The sequence below is a fragment of the Plecotus auritus genome (assembly GCF_963455305.1).
Source record: "Plecotus auritus genome assembly, chromosome: 7".
NCBI classification, from domain to species: Eukaryota; Metazoa; Chordata; class Mammalia; order Chiroptera; family Vespertilionidae; genus Plecotus; species Plecotus auritus.
The window spans coordinates 122664560-122688174 of NC_137774.1; the positions used below are offsets into that span (position 1 = coordinate 122664560).

A 23615-nucleotide genomic window follows, 5' to 3' on the forward strand; every position below is an offset into this window, starting at 1 on the left:
AATTTAAAAATTTTTTTATTTAAATGGTGGGATTGAAATTGGACTACATCTCTAAACAATGTCAGAGAATAACATCATCATTTGTAATAATATTTTGGAAAGCAAAATTTTACAGAAGACATGGATCCACTGGAATATTCACACAATCCTGGCAGAAGTGTAAATTAACTGCTTTGAAAACTATTTAGAAGTATCAAAGTTGAATATACATGTACCTGGAGACCTAGTAGTTTTATTTCCAAATAATGAAATATACAATATTCAAAGTAAATACCATATAGCCAGTTGAGTCTCATAGAATGCTCTTGTTGATTTTTGCTGAACTCTTATAGTTAAGCCATACTGTGGTTACAAAAATGGTTGAAATTTTCATTGTATTAGCACTAAGACAAAAGTGTAAACAGACTACTTATATGTGAGCGCTTTAGATTACAGTTTTCAAATACTGGAAGAACATTTCCTAATGTCATAGTGTAACAGCTACAGATAAGACACACTTTCAAGTTTAATTCTTACAATTAACACTTTACCTCACGTTATTAAATCTACACTCTCAACAGAACAATAAATGACTTATACTGTTTGTCAGTTTCTATTGTGAAAATATTAAATACTCATTTAAAAACCATGGTTGATTTAGCTTCCAGTTATAAATTCTAAATATACTATATTTATAAAATAGAATTTTATACTGCAATAAGAATTAGAAAACTTGCCGAAACCGGTTTGGCTCAGTGGATAGAGCGTCGGCCTGCGGACTGAGGGGTCCCAGGATCGATTCCGGTCAAGGGCATGTACCTTGGTTGCGGGCACGTCCCCAGTGGGGGGTGTGCAGGAGGCAGCTGATCGATGTTTCTCTCTCATCGATGTTTCTAGCTCTCTATCCCTCTCCCTTCCTCTCTGTAAAAAATCAGTAAAATATATTTAAAAAAAAAAAAAGAATTAGAAAACTTGAAACTACATACAACAGCATGGGTGAACTATCAAACTCACTGTTGAATTAAAAGAGCCAATCACAAAAAGTACAGATTTTATGATACCATTTAAATAAAGTTTAGAAATAAGCAAACTAATTTGTGTGTTAGAAATCAATGCAAAGTTTATGCTTAAAGGGTGGCTTCCTGGTGAGGGCTTCCAGGCTGCTGGTAGGTTTCATTTTAAAAATTTATTAGTTACATGGGTATGTTCACTTCTTCAAAATTTATCAGGCTGTACACTTAGGGTTTGTGCAGTTATCTGTATGTATGTAATACTTTAATTAAAATTTTGTTAGAGCAATGGCCGGATGGTTCATTTGGTTGGAGCACTGTCCTGTACACCAAGAAGTTACAGGTTCAATTCCCAGTCAGGGCACATACCTAGATTGTGGGTTCAATCCCCAGTGAGGGCATGTATAGGAGGCAACTGATCCATGTTTCTCTCTCCCTCCCTCTCTCTCTCTCTCTCTCTCTCTCTCTCTCTCTCTCTCTCTCTCTCTTAGTGAATATATGGTAGGTGTTGGGAAGTTTCAAACCTTTCCATTAAGAGAGTTTGTAAGATACATACTAGTATGCCTTATTAGTAATGTGGGGTCAGCCATGATCTAATAAAAAACTAGATCTCATAAAAGATTATCATGTTTCTAGACCTCTGAATTTGAAATTAGTTAAAAGTCCCAAGAACAATTTGAATCGAGATTGGACTGAAGGAGTGTCCTGTTTTGTGTGGTCAGGTAAGTATCATAACGTGCTGATTAGTGAAGATCAGGTTGAGACTACTACAGTACTCACCAGTCCACTTATGGACACCCTCCAGCTGGTGTGTTTCTGTCTGGTTTTAGAGTGTATGTTAAGTGGCTTATAACTACTGTTTGCCATTTTGAAGAGAATTAATTTGTACTTATGTAGTGATAAACTCATTTCTTTTCTATCTGATTTTATCCTCAAATGCTTCTGACAGTTTGTATATTAACCACTCTTCATTTATGGGAGGGTCAAATTTTAGTTTTAATTTTATTTACTCCAATTTTATAACAGGTTTAACTTTTTATATTTGCTTAGTTTAGTTTTGTTTCTCTGGGTTGTAAGAAAAATCAAGTTGTTATGTTGCCTTCAATTTTCTTCCTAAATTCTTTTAACAATGTTTCCTAATTCCCTTGGTAGGAAGAAGCCAAATATTCTTTCCTAAAGCATCTTGTTTTCCTTTTCTACTCCATGCTTCTGGTGTCGGCACTCTTGTTTTTATTAGTCTCTCTCGCATGCAGAATTTTAGATTTTTACAGTATAAAGGTTATAGGCAAATAGCCAGCTGTCACATTCTTGAGGTCAGATACAACTACTATATCTGAGATGCTCTGTTTTGGCTTCATACTACTTGCCAGATTGCTCAGCAGATGTTCTAGGCTATAATTCAGGAAACTGGGACCTCTTGAAACATTCCCTGAGAGTCGCTTTTGACATCTCTGAATCATTTATTTAAAGGTAATTAGTTCTAGTGAAAATGGAAATGCATTGATATGAAAAGAACAAAATTATTTTACAGTATTTGGGAGTTGTAGCATGATTAGAAACCTGATTCTGAATATGTATCTCATGGTGGGAAGGTATTAATTTTAACATTGGAATGCGTTACAATTAAGCACTTTTCCACTTTTAAATAATTTGAAGACTGTCACAAAAGCTATTACCTAAAAATATCTTCCTTTTTATAGAATTTAAGGATTACCAGTTGACGTTGTTTTACATTGAAGAATTTATAAGCTGCCTGTTTTCATACAGAAAATATGTACAAGGAGGCTAAAAGAGTATTATTTTTTTCTCTAATATACCCAAGTACATACGTTGGTATATTTTTGTTGGTACTGCAATTTTTTATAATTAATACAAAACTCCCTTATCTATATTTGCAACTTTTAAAAATACTATTGTAAATCTGTAGTTTTCTTGTCCTGTGGGTCCATTATTAACATATCAATTGCACAAAAGATGAAAGTTTAATTAAGTCATAATCTAAAGTTGGAAAAACATTTTTTAAAAAAAATCTGTCATGATATGTTCATTTAGATCCCTGTGAGCATATTTAGATAATAAAGGAGCTACATAACTTGTGTTCATATCAGTATATTTCACTTGTGATATGCATTGTGCTTTAAAGAAAAGTGCTTTATACATAAGTTGTTTGAGATCCAATATCTTCTTATTGGAAACTAGAGGCCCGGTGCACGAAATTCGTGCATGGGGGGGGGTGTCCCTCAGCCCAGCCTGCACCCTCTCCATTCTGGGACCCCTTGAGGGATGTCCGACTACCCGTTTAGGCCCAATCCCGGTAGGATCGAGCCTAAACAGGCAGTCGGACATCCCTCTCACAATCCAGGACTGCTGGCTCCCAACAGCTCACCTGCCTGCCTTCCTCATTGCCCTAACCACTTCTGCCTGCCAGCCTGATCACCCCATAACCACTCTCCTGCCAGACTGATTGATGCCTAACTGCTCCCCTGCCAGCCTGTTTGCCCCTAACTGCCCTCCCCTGCAGGCCTGGTCACCCCTAACTGCCCTCCCCTGCATGTCTGGTACCCCCGAGCTGCTCTACCCTGCAGGTCTGGGTCCCCCCCAACTGCCCTTCCCTACAGGACCGGTCACCCCCAACTTCCCTCCTCTGCCAGTCTGGTCACCCCTAACTGCCCTCCCCTGCAGGCTTGATCGCCCCCAACTGCCATCCCTTGCAGGCCTGGTCCCTCCCAACTGCCCTCCCCTGCTGGCCTCATCACCCACAACTGCCCTCCCTTGCAGGCCTGGTCCCTCTCAACTGCCCTCCCCTGCTGACCATCTTGTGGTGTCCATCTTGTGTCCACATGGGGGCAGGATCTTTGACCACATGGGGGCAGCCATCTTGTGTGTTGGAGTGATGGTCAATCTGCATATTACTCTTTTATTAGATAGGTAGTTCTTAGGTCACTATATCTTAAGGAAGGTGAGAATAAATAGTAGGAATAAACATCTAAATCTCATTTATATTTGCCTATGGATGAATTTGTATTTAAAGTTAATGTGGGTCCATCAGTCATTCAGGATACTCATAACAAACAGTTCAGTCAAACTAATGAACTCTCCATGTCAAAAGCAAGCTCTAAAATCACCTCTGTTCTTCCTCCTTAAACAATACTTTCATTTTTTCCATTTCATATTTTGGATAAATAGCATTACAAAGAGATTGCTGCAAAAGACCAACCTCAGCAGTTCTTCCAGAATTTTAGAAAAATAATTAAGGGAGTTAGTTTATGAACTAACCCTAGACTCTAGGCCTAAGTGGATATGTTACCTTAACTTTCCATAACTTCCAGGTCCTGCTGGACTAAAAGTTGTAGGAAAATATAAAGGGATTGGTAATGTCAGTTTTAGAATTGAAACCCAAGTAGTGCTACTACATCTGCAGGAAATTTAGGTATTTTTGTAGATAAGCCCTTAATTTGGATAATTGATAGTTGAATATTAATAATCCGTCTCCCTCTCCTTTTTCTTTTCTCTCCTCTCTTTCATATATACACACACAAATTAGCAAGTCATAATACTAAAGTATCAAATTACTGTGTTTTGTCAATTCTAAGATGCACATTTTCTTTACATTTAAACACCTCTGAAATTGGGAAGCAGCTGTCTTTTCCCCACCCAAATTTAGAACCAGTGAGAGAAAAAGAGTAGGATGATGGAGATGAATGTATCATCTTTATAACTGATAAATAATAGGTTGGGGGAATAGGTTTGATCTACTAGACAAACTGGTTAGCTGATACATCTTCCCAGAATTTGGCAGACTTACCCATAGGCCTGGCCTGGTGAAGCTTATGGCACTGAGAAGCAGAGAATGATGTGTGCTTTCTAAGGCTACCCAGGTGGGAGAAAGCTACTAGGTCACCAACAGCAGTTTAAAAATCACATAGGTTGCATCCCGATACCAGGGAAGAATGAGAAAGGGGGAGGAGCAAGGCAAGAATTATTAATCCACATGGAGACTGGTGGGTGGCAGCTAAGTGTTCCCCCCTAACAGAGTGAAGCTGAGCTCTGTTATCCAGATGTCACTCCAAAGCCAAATCCCCTGCCATCCTTTCACAAGTTACCATATTCATCAGGGATGCTTTGAAAAAAATGCATATTTTAAAATATGCCCTAGGACAGTGGTCGGCAAACTGCGGCTCGCGAGCCGCGGATTGCTGCTCTGTTGACTAATGAGTTTGCCGACCACTGCCCTAGGAGCACATTCATTTTTTTTTTTTTTTTTTTTTTTTTTTTTTTTTTTTACTCCTTTGTGTCTCTAAGCTTCTCTTTGGCTGATCTTTCTATTTTCATATACTTTCCCTTGCTGCCAACACCTGCTGAGTTCTCTTGTTTCTGTGAGGAGATCCTCTTCTGGCAGACTCCAGGCTCTCTTGTTGTGGGGAGAGCCATTTCCTCGGTCTCAGTGACCTACATTCTAGTGGAATCTCCTGTGTTATTTCCTTCCTTTGCTTATGTTGTCTTGCTCACATCCCTTGAGATGAATTTGTTGTTACCTTGACCCTTCTGTTATCTTTGCACCTTGCCTTTTACATTTATTCAGTTGTACAACTACTCCCCTGGTCTGTCACATGCCTACCTGCACCAGAAGCTTGTCAGTACTTTAAAAAAATAATCTTCACTTCAAACCACATGTTGTTAATATCTTCATTTGGTCCACACATACTTCCTTAGGATTGGCTTCTTTCTTGAATTAGCATTGAAGAAACTCATAATTGTATTTTATCACATTCACCACAGTCCATCTGGAGTGAACAATCAATCCACAGTGAATTTTTACAGAAGAGGGCTACATGAATCACCTAGCTAAATGCACAAGAATGAGAGCAAAAGAAAGTCTTTAAAATTTTTTTCTTCAGAATAAAAGTTTAAATATGCCAGATTTGCCAGTGTATACAGCATATTAGGATTATACTTAAGCATTGGAAATTGTCTGAGGCAGGAAAAACATTCTGTCTGTTCATGGACTGTGTAGACATGGCTTGGCAAATGGAAGATATCTGCAATGTATTGCATTCTATATTTTTGTACTGTGATCTGAAACTTAGTAGTATATATTGTGCTTATTAAGAAAATTGATATCCCCACTCAGATAATTATGAAACTGATTCTTTAACAGAGAAGAGGAAAGTCATGGCTCTTGGGAAACCAAGAAAAGCTGGTCTTTAATAGTGAAAGCCCTTCATTAGTGAAACAGAATTAGGGCTCTTCTTCAAAATTTAATTTGAGATTATTTTTTCACCAACTGCATTGGAGATGTTTTTCTTCTCGGGTGGTAAGAGATAGGTTGAGCTTCTTTTCTAGTAATTATTTCTAGACTACTTATTCATTCACTTAACATATTTATTGAGTATCTGATATGTATATATGAGGCACTGTTTTAGATAGTGGGGCTATTTCAATGAATGGCCCCAAACACCAGCTCTTCTGGGGCTTTTCATGCTGTTGGAGTATCATGAAAGTTAGAAGTGCTTTAAGTGTGATATAGTATAACAGTTAAAAAAATTGGTACTTTAAGTAGTAATGCTCATATTTAATATGACATGGCATAACAGTCTCGGAGTAGTCAGACTTTATACATGATAGCTCATGTAAGGAAGAATGTAGAAACTGCCAGTCCTTTTAAAAGTTAGGCCAGGAACTGGCACAGTGTCACTTTATCGTACTCGGTTGGTCAAAGCAGTCACAGGCCAGCCCAAATTAAGAAGCAGGGACTTAACCCCAATGTCTCAATTGAAGGAGTATCAAAGTTTTTGTAGCCATCTTTGATATGTCACACATACCATTTAACTAGCTCTGTGACTTAGGAAGTTCACTTCAGCTGCCTGACCCTGGGAACTCGAAACTAATCTACCTTAGTGAGTCATGGAGAGTGTGAACAAATTTTATAAGACTCATGTACTGGTCATTGTCCATCCAATGTAGTGATTTATTTTGACATATTCTGTTTACTACAGCTTCAACTTGGGTATTTTAAATGAAATTGAAAGTTTCACATTCTCAAGAGTCTTTAAGATAGTTTCTTATCATCACCGTCTAGTACAGTACTATGTGTATATGACATTAAGGAAGAAGTGACTAAGTAGGGTTTTTTTCTTAGTATCATATATTTTCTGTGATCTGTCTCTTAGTCATCATTCTTATAATTAATAGATACAAATAGAATAAGACATTATAAATTTATAGTGATCTAAAGTTTATCATTCCATGGGAAAAATGCCTTGTAAGCATTCTTTCTTTAAATGACTATACCTTTTGAAAACTTGGAAATTCTTTCCATTATTGCTAATGTAAGATTGCTCACCTTCACCTAGTGATAATTAAACATTCAGGAGAAATATTCAGAGTCAATACATTTGACAACACCCAAGGTCTACATTCATTTTCCACTCCCTGAAAACATGGAATAAATAAACTATGTGGGTATGTGAGAATTAAGTTATTTCTTAATTTCTTAAGTGGACTGAGCAAGAGTAGAGGTCTAGTTAGAAACCTGTGTACTTTAATATTTTCCCTGTGTCACCTGCCCAACCTATTTTTGAGTTACGTGTTTCTTCCCCCAAACTTCCCTCTAAGCTAAACCCTCTGGGTAGAACCACAGAACAAGGCTTGAACACTTTAGTGTTTTGCGGATATACTCACTCTTACCTAGTTGTTTCTCCTATCTCTTGGTTTTCTTTTCTTAGAATCTTATGCCATCCTGACGACAATTATTGGGAATATATATACAGATAAACGAATTGTGGGTTTAAAAGATTCCTCAACTCTCTTGATGATATTGAAGCTTTTTCAGTGGATTACAAATTGGCACTCTCTCTGCCATTCTCTCTAAGTGGTCCAAATAACCCATGTACCCATATTTATTAAGAAGATTTACTTTCATTTCTCTGGTTATCTATTCAGTATACATTTCCTGAGGGATTACAAGAAGGTAGTGGCATATAATAGCTAAAAACTTGGGCATTAAGTCTTGGATTTATCAATGTTTCTATGTAAAGTGGAACCAGTTACTTAACCTTTCCTAAAGCAACTTGTTTTTCTTTTCCACAGCCCTTCAGGGAGACTGTACTATAGCAGTTTATTTATTCTTCAGTAAAACAATAGAGATTCATGTAAATTTTGTTTTGATTTAATATATTTCATGCCATATAAATTTACTTGTTATTTTCTTCCAGAAAAATCTCAATACAGGGGGGGAGAAAAGCAGATTTATATATGGAGAGTTAGATGTTCTGAGAAGTAAGCTTACCATCAATTGGGAATATATTTAATTCAGGCCTTGTTCCTGTTGTGTAGAAAAAGAGCTTTCTAAGTAAAAAAGTTTAAATTAAATTTTTATTTGACTTTGTAAAAAAAGAAATTGCATCTGAAAGAGGCAGGATTCTGTACTTGCCCCCACTTACAAATAAAAAGGACAGGGATGTATTTATTTATTTTATTGTTTGTAATTCCAGCAATTTGGGGCATCTAATAGAAATTGTGCTCTGGGCAAGATTCAAGGATTCTAGGGTCAACTGTACTCTAAGCATCCCAGGTGATGACAATGTACAGCCAATGTTAAGAATCGCTGTTTTAGGGAATCAGGAAAGAACCCACAAAAAGTGGGAAAGAAAAAATCTTTAGTATGTAGTGACTGCATGTAGGAAGCAATAGGGGAACCAAAGAACAGAGATTTAAATTTGGAAGGAATTCAATACCTATTCTAACCCCCTCATCCTATAGATATAAAGTCAACTGACTTGTTCTGTGAATCTCATCTGATAGATGGACACCAACTCCACCAGTTTCCACACACAATTGCCCTCTACTTCTCTGCTTCCTTTCTGTAATGCTATTTTTTATTTTTTGCTTCAAGTTTGGTACAGAGCAGGACACTGGTGTTATCAGTGGCAAAAGTCAGAAAGGTGGATTATTGTTTTGGGTATACCTTGATGAGTTTAGTTGTTGATTGATTTGGTTTGAGAAAATAGATATCTGAAAAGGAGATTATTTGTAAGCAGTTAAGCATAAGACAATAATACTCAGGTGAGGTGAAATTGGGACCAGATTGACTGGGAATCATTAACAAAAAAAGACTTGTTAAAACCATAAATGTGGCTGAGAAGAGAATATAGAAAGAGGGCACTAAAGGGCTGAGGTCTGAGTGTTTGAGAAGCAATCACATTTGGGAGCTGCTGGAGGGAAATGAAACAGGAAAAGCAGATGGTAAACAGAATCACAATTTTCTGTTGAAAAAAAGAACAAGAGTACTCTTTTTACAGAGATGATACATAGTGTATAGTAATTTGGTGAATGTGTAAGTTAAACAAGAAAACACTATATTGGGGGGTTGGTTTTTGTGTGTGTTGGTTGTTGGTTTTCTAGGACACAATCACTATGGAGTTCTAGAAAAAGCATTGGACTTAAGTGAAATGATGTGGCTTCTGGTTTCTTCTTAGCTCATACTAGCTATGAGAATTGTGATAAATAACTTGACCTTTCTGAATCCATTTTCTCATTTGTAAAATTGAGATAATGTCCCTTCATTAAGTTATTCAGATGATTAAATGAGATGATATATGCCAATTTGTAATGTGCTGTAGGAATGCCATGCAACGTTATTATTGGAGAAGTCAATAGGGGTTAAAATTTGGAGTTGGTTTGGCTCAGTGGATGGAGTGTTAGCCTGCGGACTGAAGGGTACCAGGTTGCCTGGGTTGTGGGCTCGATCCCCAGTGGTGGGTGTGCGGGAGGCGGCCAATCAGTGATTCTCTCTCATCATTGATGTTTCTCTCTCTCTTTCTCCTTTCCTCTCTGAAATCAATAAAAATATATTTTTAAAAAATTTGGTGTTGGACAAACACAAGGTCAAATGCAGGATCTAGCTACAGTGCCCCAGAGCAGGTTACTTAACTTCTCTGAGGTGTATTAGGAAATGGAGATGATGTGAATACCTTTGTCATAATTTTGTTGTGATTAATGAGGATTAAAGGAGCTAACCTGGGTGACTCAATAATATAGCTAACTACAAAATTACTTTAAGCACATTGTTATAGCCATTGAAAATAACAGTTTAAAAATATGGATTAGCTCACTGTTTCTTTAACCCTTTGTACATCATAAGCATCTATAGATGCTAGGATGGTTTCCATTTTGGACGCGTGGCAGTTAACTAGTTAATGCTAAAGTTTGTCTAATGACATATCTTTAACATATGAAACATATTTGGGCATGGCACCAGAAATCCTTCAGCAAAGTATTCTTCATAGCAAATTGTCGCTTTGGCTAGTCCCTCACATTCTCTTTTGTTTGCTTTTGTATCTGCTTTTTGAATATTGGACATTTCAGCATTTTCTTGAAGACCCTTTTCTGACCCACATTCTCTCTCTAGGCAGTGTCTTTCACTTCATGACTTTAATTATCGTTGATATATTAAAATTCTCAAATGTGAATCCCTAATCCAACCATTCTTCTGAACTCCAGACCCATCTAGCCAAGTGCCAACATGGCTCCTTGGATCTCCCGTTGACTTCTTTATATTAATGTGACCAGAAGCGAACACATTGTTCTCTTTGCATTGTCCCTTATAAACTTGTTCCCCTATGTTCTCTGTCTCTGTAAATAATACCAACATTCCCACCACAGCGCATGTAAAAAACCTGGGCATCTTCTATTCCTTCATTCCCCACATGTAATCAGTCTCCAAATTCTGCCACTGCTACTTCTTAAATGTCTCTTGAATTAATCTCATGCCGATTTCCACATCACACCAGAGTCAAAGCCACCATCAGCTCTCACATGGACCCTACCTTTGTCTACAATGTAACTCCACATCAACCTCATGCCTTTTCCATCCAGTGCCACTTAGTAGCCACAGTGATCTTTGAACACGCATACTTGAGCGTGTCACTTTCCATCTTAAACCCTTTTATTGCTCTTAAGTGCATTGACTACCTGAGTTTCAGCTACTTTCAAGCTATTCTTCCCTCTATTTCCTATGCTTTAGTCTGTTCAACCTTTAGGTCTCAGTTTACATGCCAGGTTTATGGGGAAATCTTCCCATCCTCCTTCCACTATCCCTAACTATGTTAACACCCGTTATATGTTCTTATGACACATTTCTCCTTTGAAGCAATTTTGACGGCTATCTGTCTTTCTCTTTGCTATGAGGATAAGGGCTATGTTTGTCTTATCAGTTATCCCTGGCCATTAACTCTGCCTAGCCTGTAGTCTGAATTCAGTAAATATTTCAAATGAAAGAAAAAATAGAATTAATTTCATGGATGCTGATACCAAGAAGGGAGAGAATACCTTTGTTAAGTCCTAATTCTGTTTCTACTCATGCTACAAATGGAATAGCTCAAATGTTTATGGTTTTACCTTTCTTTTACTCTAACATTCACATACTTTTCTTTGTAAAATTTCAGTTTATCAGCTACTCCTTGTCTTTGTTATTACCTATATTTATCTTGCAAGACCTTTGTCATGAATATTTTAAATCCTCAGTAAAGGAATTCCTTGACTTAATGTTCCTTTACTATCTGTTTAGAATGGAGAGTTTTGAGTTCATATAAGGCACATTGTATGGAATGTTTCCTCCAGCTTGCTGTATTGAGGTCAGGAAAGTATAGCAGTCAGGGGGTGTAAAGCTAGTAATTAGTATTAGCCATCTGCTCAGAGCCAACAAAAGCCAAGATTGAGACTCTTGAAATTGCAAACCGATGGGACAAAATATTACTTTAATGCTAACCTAAAGTGTTCCTACTTTTGCCTCACACTACACTTGAAATAGGTCACATTCCTTTTTAAAGCATAAATAATATCAGTTGAAAATACTATTTAAATTGCCCTATTAAACTTAGTAGAGCATAGATAATATAAAATAGTCACTGTTTAGTACATTGTAAATATACATTTATGCTTTCTTTAAATGTACATATATACTTAATGATAGCAGCTTTGCTTTTTGTTTGGCATAAAACTAAATGCCAAACTGCACTTATATAGTAATTCTTAGTTTCTGTCTCTTAGTTATTGCCCTGATAAAATTCTTCTGGTTGATGGTTTGCTTCTGCCTTTTTTTCATGCTTATAAACATACTATCAGTTTTTCTCATAATTCACAATGATAGGAGAGTGTGTCCATGTAATAACATTTAATGCTCTTACTCGCAAGAGTGAATTAAATTATCTTTAATAGTATGTGGCACTACATACAATAAAGACTAATGAATAGTTTCTTCTCTGAAAAATAGGGGTAACATCTATACTTCAATCTTCCTGTGGTTTGTAAGTAAGTTCCCAGCCCTACTCCCTGTACTTGGGTTCATTGAGTGTATTGAGAACACTGGTAGAGAGACATGAGTGCTGCAGACAAATATAAAAAATATAATCAAGCCACGGTAGAACTGTTTCTCATCACACTGGCTCTCTAATCTCCCTTCTGGGATGCTTCTAACAGAGAATTCTATCATGATCCTGCAGCCGGTGTAAACATCTTTCCTCGTTACCCTCTGCATTCTCTTTTAATGTCCATAGTTGGCAAACCTAATATGTACACATTAACTGAGGGTTTGGGGATGGAGTAGAAAGGAAATAAAATCACAAAGATAGTTCACTTTTTAAGACCATATTCATTGCCTACATCAGTGGTTCTCCGATGTTTAGGTTTCAGAGGTTTATGTAAAAATGATTACATTATCATTATTTTTCTCATTTCTTTATGATCTTCATATATCCATGAAACATCTTCAAAGCTTTGTGAACTTGTGTCTGGGAGCCACTAGACTACACCTTTGTGATTATCTGGCTCAGCCAAGAATTTTATCATGAATAAATTAATTATATGATGAGGTAAAAGTCTTTGTTCAGTGTAGAGTAAACCCTTGGTTATTTGGTACACTCATGTGTCTCACTATGCATGATACCCAGAAGTAATACTATTTATTATACCTGTTGTTAGGAAAATGCAACTTACCTTTGATAGCTTTACCAGGAATATTTTTAGGTCCACAAGATGGCAGTATTAACCTTATCAAGGTAAACAAGGCAGTGAAGACCAGGATTGCTTGGTTTTCCAGTACAAATAAAGGATGCTTTTGAATGTCCTGGAAAACTCATGGTCATTGATAGAGCATAGAAGACAGTGCTAATTGAAGGCAAGAGGACATCTGAGGAGAAAGTTGCTAATTCAGTAAACAAGGAAGTAAAAATAGTAATCATGTCATGTTATAGGGAATCTTCCTTTTTTTCTACTTTTTACTCTTAAAGAAGTAATCATCAAGAAAAATTTCATAAAATGCTTTGACCTCCACCATATTCAGTCCAGTACCTTATACCACTCACATTTATAGCATAGAAATAATGGTTAATTACTTAATGTTCAGTAATAATGGCCCCAGTTATTGAGGCAGCGTTTGATTAACTCATTTACTGTGGGAGTTAACACATTTTAGAAAGCTTTTCACAAGTTTAAATGAAAGTTTGGAGTTAAGAGATTAACCCTCAGTAATTCAAAATACCTCTTGCTATGCTGTATCAATAAATTTCTATATAGATTCTTTTAGAAAGAATTGTAAAATTCATTTCATTCATGATCTGAGGCATAAATTTAGTATTATAGAGATAAAAGGAACTATGATTCATTATTTCTCTTTTTCATATTTCTGATAATGTATCTTTTATTCTTTTTAAAAAATATATTTTTATTGATTTCAGAGAGGAAAGGAGAGGGAGAGCGAGAGGGAGATAGAGACATCAATGATGAGAGTGAATCATTGTTTGGTTACCTCTTGCACACCCCCCACTAGGGATCAAGCTCACAACCAGGGAATGTGCCTGGAACTGACTGAGAATCAAACTATGACTTCCTGGTTCATAGGTCGACACTCAACCACTGAGCTACGCTGGCCGGACCACTCTCACTATTTAAACAAACACAAAAATAATTTATTTTTAATGGGGTGGTAACAATTTTGGATGCTGTATTTCAGAGTACAACTGCACCCAGCTTAATAAGAAATATGGATTCCTACTGATGCCTATAATGTTGTTGAAACTTAAAAATATTTTTGTTGCATCATAGATTACTGTTACTTAATGGCAAATTCAGTATCTTATTGCCAGTTTTTTATTCACTTCTACAACATTATTTTCTTAGATAGTTCTCATAGCTTTATATTAGCCGTGGTAACAGAGATGTAAGTGGTACTAACAAGTAAAATCCACAGATTCCCAAACTGTACTTGATCATTAGTCACTCCTTTTATGACATCTGGTAAAACATAGCAGATTTTAGTGTGTCTACTTTGGCTTCCTTTACTCACTATCTTGAGTAGGAAGAGTAGTCTAAATTAGTGGGGTTAGCAGCCTTGTAATGGGAATCTTCTGTGGAGGGATATTCTTGCTTATAGAGAAGAGGATATTTAATGCAGATTGATCTTGAGAGTGTGGTTTGGTATTTGTTCCACACTCTGACCAAGCTCTTTCTAGTGTATTATTAATTAAACTAGCTTTGCATTAATTAAAATTATTCAATGTTATAATAGTTTATTCATTGTAATAACTCCTTTATATTAGGTTTTAGCATAGTAGTTAATATTGAACTGGCAGCATAAATTTTAGCTTACAGGCTTAAAAATGAATATTATAAACTTCTATGAATTAACCAAAATGAAAGTTACTTGGAGTAAATAGTAAAATTGTGTTGCCTGAAATTTTATCCTATCTTCATGCTATAGCTCAGATGTATCTGATCGTTGAGAAAGACGGTTCTGAACTTTGGACAAGGTTAGTCCTTGCTCTCTTTTATTTATTTCTAAGGAGGTAGACAATTGGCCAGAAAAACTGACTTGGAGTCAGTTTAATTCAGCTCATGCTCCAAGCTACTCTCCCATGCAGATGCTGTTGTTATTGGCTCTAGTATCTGAAGAGGACAAAGTAATGAAGGAAAGTGACAAGGTCAGAGAGGTAGAAAGGAGGAACCTGCAAGAATAGAAGAATCGAGAAGTAGGAGGTTATATTAGTATTAGTGGAACATGAACCCTTGCTCCCTGTCCTTGATGCTGCTAGTTCTGTGAAGACAGTTCACAGCACTGGGAGGCTCAGAGCATCATAGCTGACTTTCCTGCAGGCCAACTGGAAGTCCTGCTGATTAGTTGAAACTCAAAGAGGCTGTTTTAGTCCTTTTCTCTACATATAGGACCTTTTTAGGAAGATGAAGTGTGGAGAATCAGAGCAGTCCACCACATCTGCTCCCACCAGCCCTGGAACTAGGGCAAGGACTAAGTACCGGAAAAAAAAGTGCAGGGGAAAAGGAAGATTATGGGAAAAAAATAATAAAGGTGAAAGACATTGGGAAGAACAACCCAGAGGGAAAAGAAAGTTATCTTGAAAGAACTTTGGTACTAGGTATGACCGTTTGGATACATGTGCAACATTAAAATGTTTACTCAAGCTCTCTTCTTAAAACTATCTTGCTTTACATGAAAAATTCAGGCATAAAAAAAATCTTAGAGGTGTGGCAGATTACCTCTGGAAAGTAAACACAGCAACATTATAAGATATGTTGTGTTTAAGAAATACGAAAAAAAATTTTTTCTCTTTATTCTTATGAAACACTTGAGAGCATATGATTAAAATTTGTATTTAGGATTTTTAATAAAATACATTTAATTTTTTCTTTGAAAACATTTTATTTAGGATTAGCATTTTTGCTTTTCATGGGGATATGCCTTTTTCAGAACCAAAATAAAATTTCTGTAGTTTTTATGTTTAGTTTCACACTGTTAGGTTATAAATATAGTATATTTGCAGTTATTGTATTGGCTTGCAGGACTTTTTTTATATAAGTAGTCGAATAGAAACAAGTTATATAGTGGAGATTTAGATCACAGTGTAATAAAAGTCAAAGTGGACAGATTGAATCAGGTAAAGGTTTAATATCTTTCAAAAAGTATAAATTTGTTTTCAGAATTTGGATTACATTAATCATATAAAGTGTAAACACAAAGATTCACAGTACTATATACCTTTTATTTTGCTTTTGAAACTTATTCTGAACATGTTGGGAACAAGTAAATTAAGATAAAATATCAAAATTGATGAATTTACTGCAGAGTATGAGGAGCCAGAGTAAATTAGAATTCTGCTCACTAAGTGCCTCAGAGCTTATTCCACCTGACTCATCAAATGAAAAATTCATCAATTAATCCTCTGACAATAACGATATATACACAAAAATCAATCTGGAATTGATTTTTTTTTTTTAGCCTGAACATGAAAACCAAGCTTTGACTTATACATAATGTGAAATTTCTCTTTATTTTGACTTTATTATTGAGTATAACAGCTCAAGTGTTCATATAGTTATTTGTTCTAAGTCAACTACAAAAGTGTGATTGTTTGAGAAAGGGTGTATGTGCTGTGGAGATGGTCTGAAGCACAATCTGAGTGAGCTAATAAAGTTGTCACATGCATGTAAGAATACAGCTGATAGGAATCCCTAGATGGCAGCCAATAGAGAGGGATACTGATCACTAAGCCCTGATGAGAGACCACCCAGGACAGTTAACCGTGAGCTGAGTACTGAGGAAGATCAAAGGAGGAGAAGAGTACCATACAATAACCTAGATCTCAGATACCGATTAAAAAGAACATTGTTAGGCTTGTGATTTCTATTAAATGTATTTGTGTGTGGTGACTAACTCAGTAAACAACATAAACTGTAGAAAGATGAATCTTGTCCTTTTCCTGCTGGTTTTGGCTCTATTTTATATATAAATCTTTCGGAAAGCATTAAAATTCAAATGATCTTTTGCTTTAATTCAGTAATTCTGTGTAGTTCTTCAAGACTTCCAAAGAAGTCTTTGAAGCTCTTTTCTAGTTGTTAAGTTTCTTTCTTCCACAAGGTCAGTGCCACAATTACATATATACAAATATCTCAAGAGAATAATCCAAGCCAAATAATAGTGGTTTTTTTTGTTGTTTTTTGGGTGGTTTTTTTTTTTTTAATTAAAAAAATCCTGTAAAATTTTATTCAGATATATTGCTACAAAGGAAAAGAGTTGAGGGTCGCATTGAAACATAGAGTAGTCTGAATCTTTTTATCTTCAAATTAGGTAGTTCCAAACCTGTTATTGGTACTGGATTCTTCATTTCCATATTGCAGATTCTACATTGAATCTTATCAGACTGCATTGAAAAGTTTTCTGTATTCCTATAGAGAACCTAATATTGCTCTAAATGCTGTAAGTCAGCACACTATAGCAAAAACAAATGCACTCTTCCAATATACAGTAATGTTAAACAAGAAGATGCAAAGGAAATGTTAAGCTAGATAACTCTGTCAGTATTACGATTTCACATGTAGTAAATTTTGATGACTGTCTTCTGACTGTGGATTCTTGTAGGAAATGAACATTAAACTGTTTTTATGTTTTATAGATGTTTTTAAAAAAGCTGAATACATATGATTCTGAAGCTATTAGAATTTTTTCCCCTGTCACAATAGCTGTAGGAAAATTGCAATAGAAATGTCTTCTTCAGTGCATATCATGTGAAATAATGTGTTTTTTTTCCCCTGTAGTTTAAAATATTAACTTGTATTTTAGGTTTCATTCTTTGCATATGCCTTGACAATTATGATTGCTTGATTAAAGGAAGAGGTTTAGTGCTTAGTTATATGTCACAATACCAAATATATCTGAGTAGTATTTATAATGTTCTATTTCTGATCAGATCAGATATGCCTAGTGAAAAACTAAGTAGGATAATATGTATTTTTAAGATCCTTTGTTATTAAAACATTTTGTTACTTTTTTAATTTTGCTCTCTATTGAAAAACAATCTGGAATATTTTAATGAAATAATACATCCAGTAAAATAGTCTTTATATATTAGTTTAAAGCATCTTAATGGGTTTAGAAATAATTACTGAACATTCGTAGAATCATATGTAGAGATCATATATTATCGAGTTTTTAAAAGCACTCATATATACTTTTGACAGCATTTTTGGCCTTTATCATTTTCTGTATCAGATGCATTTTTAAGGCTTGTAAAGAAGTACATATTTATATAATTGCCACTCCTGGGAAATATGCATAACACAGAATAGATAGTAAAGAATAACTTTTTAGTAATAAGCATATCTGTATCAGGTTATTTTTTGCTCTATATGTCTTCTGTAAAGCTGTATTTTGTTTTGTCATTCAATCTCATTGGAGATAAATATTTAGTAAATGAAATCAGTGATATATATCACTAGTTATAAAATAAATATAACTTTACTTCCTGACAGCTTTGTCAGTGTTGTTACTAATATTTGAATATATTTAAAAGCAAAGAAGTCGGATTTTCTGACAATTCGTATAGTTTATACTTGTTCTCTTTGTAACAATTTTTATCACAAAAGATTTGTATAGCTAAAAATTAGTCGTTTTGTTAATCACAATTATCTTTCTCTGCAAAAATTTTAACTACCCCTTTTAAAGACTAAAGAAGCTTCATGTGTAATTCTATACCACTCAGTTGAAAAAGAATTACATTGGTTTAGTTCTTAATTCTGTATTTTAATGTGGGTAAAGTGACCCTATTTTTTTTAACTGTTTATGCCACAGAAAAGGATGAAAATATTAATAGAAAAAAGGAACATTAAATATATTCAATTAGGGTCATTTTAACTTGTATGCGTGTGTGTGTGTGTGTGTGTGTGTGTGTGTGTGTGTGTGTGTGTGTCTCTATGTTCTACATCCTATAGGTTTTATTTAACAAGTCTATTTTAATATATTAGATTACATTATAACTAATTTATGGGCAGAGGGGGCAGAGGTAGTCATAAGGAAGTAAAACATTTGTGATTGAGCATAAGAATTTGATCTTAGTAAACATTATTTTAATAGTCTCTTAATACATTACTTTTGTTTAGAGGATTCAGGAATGTTTCATGTTTTTCATGAAACATTTTTACCTTTGTTAATTATGGTTCATTCATATTGTAAAAATAATTGATGAGTTAATCATACATCCTAATCAAATCTTATTTATTTAATGCAGCTCTTACTTAAAAGTTAATATTTTATGCATTTTTTCTTTCACATTATCTTTTGAAATCACAAACTGGTATCCCCCACTGAAGTGGCACTTAGGAAAAGGAAATATACTGACATATTTTACTTTTCTCCATGGCAAGTAATTCCCTGTGATATATCATTGGGTAATTATTTTTCACAATTCAGTTGTTACTGAAAATTTGGAGGTACACTTGTTATGTGCAGTTTTTCTATCAGAGTAGCTATCTTTAAATTCTTTAAAAAAGTCTTTGTCACTTTGTCAGTAAAAAATCCAAATTCTTAAATTTGAAATTTAAGACTTGTTTGCTTATGCTAACAGCATTCTTGGAAGATAAATTCTGAAAATTTCAAATTAATTTTTGATACAGTAACTCTTATATTTTAAGAGAATAGGAATAGAGTTTACTTTTTTTAGAACAATAACCCTATAAAGTCTGAAGATGATTCTTTTAAGTGAGATAACACATTCATTAGAAATCACCTACTTTTGCTTTAATAATCTCTATACCTAAAATTGGTATTTATTAGGTAATAATTGGGGTTATTAGGTAATATGCTCTTACCTTATTAATGTTCAATAGAAAGTATCTTATTTAGAAATGCTTGTAAAATTGACTTCAGTAAACTTTATCATTAAATTCTAACAGTATAAAATGTAGTAAGCTTAAAACATGATAGTATTATTTTATACTTTTTAGACAAATACCTCAAAATAGTATACTTAGAAAAATGCTTTAATTTACTTTAGGGATCAGTAAAGTACAAAATACTTTTGAATTATGTCTTTATTGTGTCAAGTGACATTGTTATCAGATATGTTTAATTTTCTTGAAATGAGGTTTAAATCTCACACCTTTAATCATGCCAATATATTTTGTATCATTTAAAATACAATTTTTTGAAATAATTTACAGATATTTTTATTATAGTTTAATATGTCTTATCTGAAAAATGACTATAAAAATAAAATAATTGGGCTAAGTTCCTTGTCTAGATAGTATCCTTAATCTTCTAATTAATTTATACTCATCAGAATGTTTATTGGATGCTTGCTGTGTGCATAGAATTATTCTTTAATTCATATAAGTTGTTTTTGAATTTGGTTTTATGTAAATATAGAGAATGAATTTTAACTCTCCTGTCAAATATATGATGATGGCAAATTATAGTATTTCCAGAATATTGACAGGTTATACTCTACCAATAAAATAAATTAATTCCTGTTAAATTTTTTGGCCTTTTCCAAAATTGAATTTTGCTATTTTTCAAGTTTATCCTATTAAAGAAGAAGAAATGTTTGAAATGAATACTTTAATTAGATTGAAATAAAATATTAAGACATAAACAAATTGCACCATGCATTTAAAATTGACCAAGATACATATTTCTTCCTAAGCATTGCATTTGAAAGAAATCTTACATCATTAAAAGAAAATCTTTTTTCCCCCAACAAAACCAGCAAGTTTTAATGTTACTTGTAAAAATATGAAAAGGAAATTTTTTCTTAAAAAAATTTAACACCTATTTTACTCTCACAATGACCAGGTATATTCAAACTACAAATAATACTCTGGTTCAATAACAGTCTATTTTATCTTGGGAATATTACAATTCACTCTCATAGTTTTGAATATTGGGAGTCAAACTTCATCTTTGTGAACCAAAAATCCCAAATATTGTTGACCTATTAGAAGTCAGAATCTCAGCAAAAAATAATAGGATATTTTAAGATAATTTTACACTACTACAGTTGAAAGAGTGTGAGAATTGTATTTGGGGATGGTGCTCTGAAAGTAACTAAGATTCCTTGAGCATAATTGATTGAAATTATGTAATTTTTTTTCATTTATCCTAAAGGCTCTTTTTTTTTTAAAGTGTATAGATTTCTTGAATTTTATCTCAGCACTCATAAAATGTTATAAGTTACAGAAGCAAAATTAATCATTCACTGGAGTATCTCTTATTAGGAGTGCTTTCACAGCAGGGAACTTAGAGAGGAATTACTCTGATTCTTTGGCTGACTCCAGGAATCACTGGCAGGGTCAAAGTTAACCAGCAGATTCTGTGCCTTCACTAACACACAGTGGCATTACAAACCACACTTTGACTTTGGGTTTACACTTGGATGTGTGTGTGATTATGTGTATGTGTGTGTGTGTGCGTGTGTGTGTGCATTTATGTGTGCTTACATATAATACATAGAGGGAGAGCAAGTGCCCCAAATCTGTATTTGCTAATAGTTGAAAAGGGCAGCCAGGGGAAAATATCTGGCATAAGTATTTGGAATAGGTAGAGCAATTCATAGGACTACTTCTTTTACCTACTGAAGATCCATTTTTTCCAGAAAATACCTAGTGTATGTTCAGATTCCTGGCTTACTAAAATGCTTTGTTTCATCACTTAGCAAATTTAGCAAGTCCTTTGGGTTAGCAGAAAGTAAGGTACTAGATTATCTTTTCAGTTATTGCATGTCCAATGTAATTAAATCTTAATACAGTGAATATGTAAATAATTTTAAGGTGCTTACATTTTAACATTAGCATATACTAAAAAAAACTTACATAATTTTTAAAATGTAACCCCTTCTTATGATAAAAAACCCCACAGCATTTTAATGACAACCTTTCTGCATAATGCTTTTCTCCATTTTCCTGTTCTAATTTGAGATAAAGAAGACAGCACATGTCATTATCCCTATTTGGCAGATGTGGAAATTGAGACCTAGAGTGTTTTAAGGGATTTGCTCAAGATATCATAGCTAGTGAAAGGCCAAGACAAAAGTAGAAACCAAATTTTCTGTATCCAAACTCAGTTCATGCCCTTTCAACCATCTCATAGCCTCCTCTTTATGTTGGTAATTTTTTTAAAAAAACCATTGGTAATTTAATGGTTCAAAAATATGAGAAGAGAAACAGTCATGCAAAATTTTCATAGGTAAATGAAACACTTTGTTTTATTTTTCTTATTTATTGATTTTTAGAGGGGGGGGGGATCAGAGAAAGAGATAGAAAAACATCTATTTCTTGTTCCACTTATTTATGTATTCATTGGTTGAATCTTGAATGTGCCCTGACCAGGGATTGAACATGCAACCTTGGCCTATCATGACGATGCTCTAACTAACTGAGCTACCCAGTCAAGGCCTGAATATTTGTTATAGTTGCAATATTATAATCTATGCATTGCTGGTTCTAGTAACAAATATAAATCTGTCTTTTAAAAGAAAATATATAAAATGTAAAATAGCAAAGAGTTAGCTCATTGCAGTGTTATGTTTCACTACTTTTTTTTAATATATATAATAATGAAATATAGTGTTCTAAAAGGTCCTCTTAATGTAAGAGGCTCAAGTAGCATCAAGGAATACAGCATTTGGCAAAATTTTAACATTTTTAGAAGTACAGTTTTCTTTAATTCTGACATATATCCATAAAACAGCATCAATATATATTATGCATATTTTAGGGGTTCTGCAAAAATACTTTATTTCCATTTTGCAGGGCTTAACCTGTAATGCTATTGAAATCCAGAAGAAAACAATTGAATTTGTTTTAAAATATAACTTTTTGCCTGAGTTAGAGAAGGAATAGAGATAAACAGAGACAAGTACATACTCAAGAGCCCAATATTATTAGTATCTTTTATTGGTCTATAATTACTCTTAATTTGATGGTTTAGCTAACTAAAGTAGGCTTATTTTTAAATGCCAGGTACCATACACATATACCCTGAGGAAATTTTATTTAAATGATATGTTTAGATTTTTTCTTCAAAAAAAAAATCACTTTATTCTTACTGATTTTAACCTTTTCATCTCCACTTTTCTTATTTTCATTTAATAGAAACTGCCTTTGCAGTTAAGGAATATCATAGATATTTTCCAATTTGCTTCTATAAACCACACTACTATGCTAGAATGAATGGAGGCTGGGAATCATAACAATCTATTTATTTAACTGTTTAATAGGCCTTTCACCAACTGTTAAGTAATTTTCATGGCTGTCTTCTGATTCTATCTAAATTTTCCACATCTATCCTAAATTATGGAGCTATTGGTGGTATATATAATGCTACAAAGTTGAAGAATAAAGAGGCTTTCTACTGTATTTTTTATGTCTTCTCACTCCAAAATAAATACTTGAGTAAAGCTGTTAAAGTAATAACTGAACATCTTCAGCATAGCTTTTGGACAGAGACCATCAGTAGGACAAGGTTTGGGTAAAAATTTCAGGAAAAAGGATGCAGAGTAGCATGAAATTAAGTGTGGAGCGAGAATTGAGGAGCAAATAGTACTATTTTGTCCCTTTAAATTCTTAATTCTCTTACCTAATATATTTTAGGCTTATGCTTCTAATCCAGGCCTTACTCAATAAAGACTTTAATGCCTTTATTAAAAAGTTTGTCAGGTTAGTAATTTACCCACATAAATGAAATTTTCCTCTTCACATTCAGAGGTTTTGAACTTCACTTTTTAGAATATGCTTAAAACAAAGTGTATTTTGCAACTTCAAGTCTCCCATTTTAAGTGGGATTGTGCG

General features: G+C 34.2%; 1 protein-coding gene across 8 annotated transcripts in view; it reads left to right on the forward strand.

Annotated features, from left to right (window-relative positions):
- ARB2A (ARB2 cotranscriptional regulator A) overlaps positions 1-23615 on the forward strand; it is a 415332-nt gene that overhangs the window by 145918 nt on the left and 245799 nt on the right. The gene's annotated exons all lie outside the window — the stretch shown is intronic.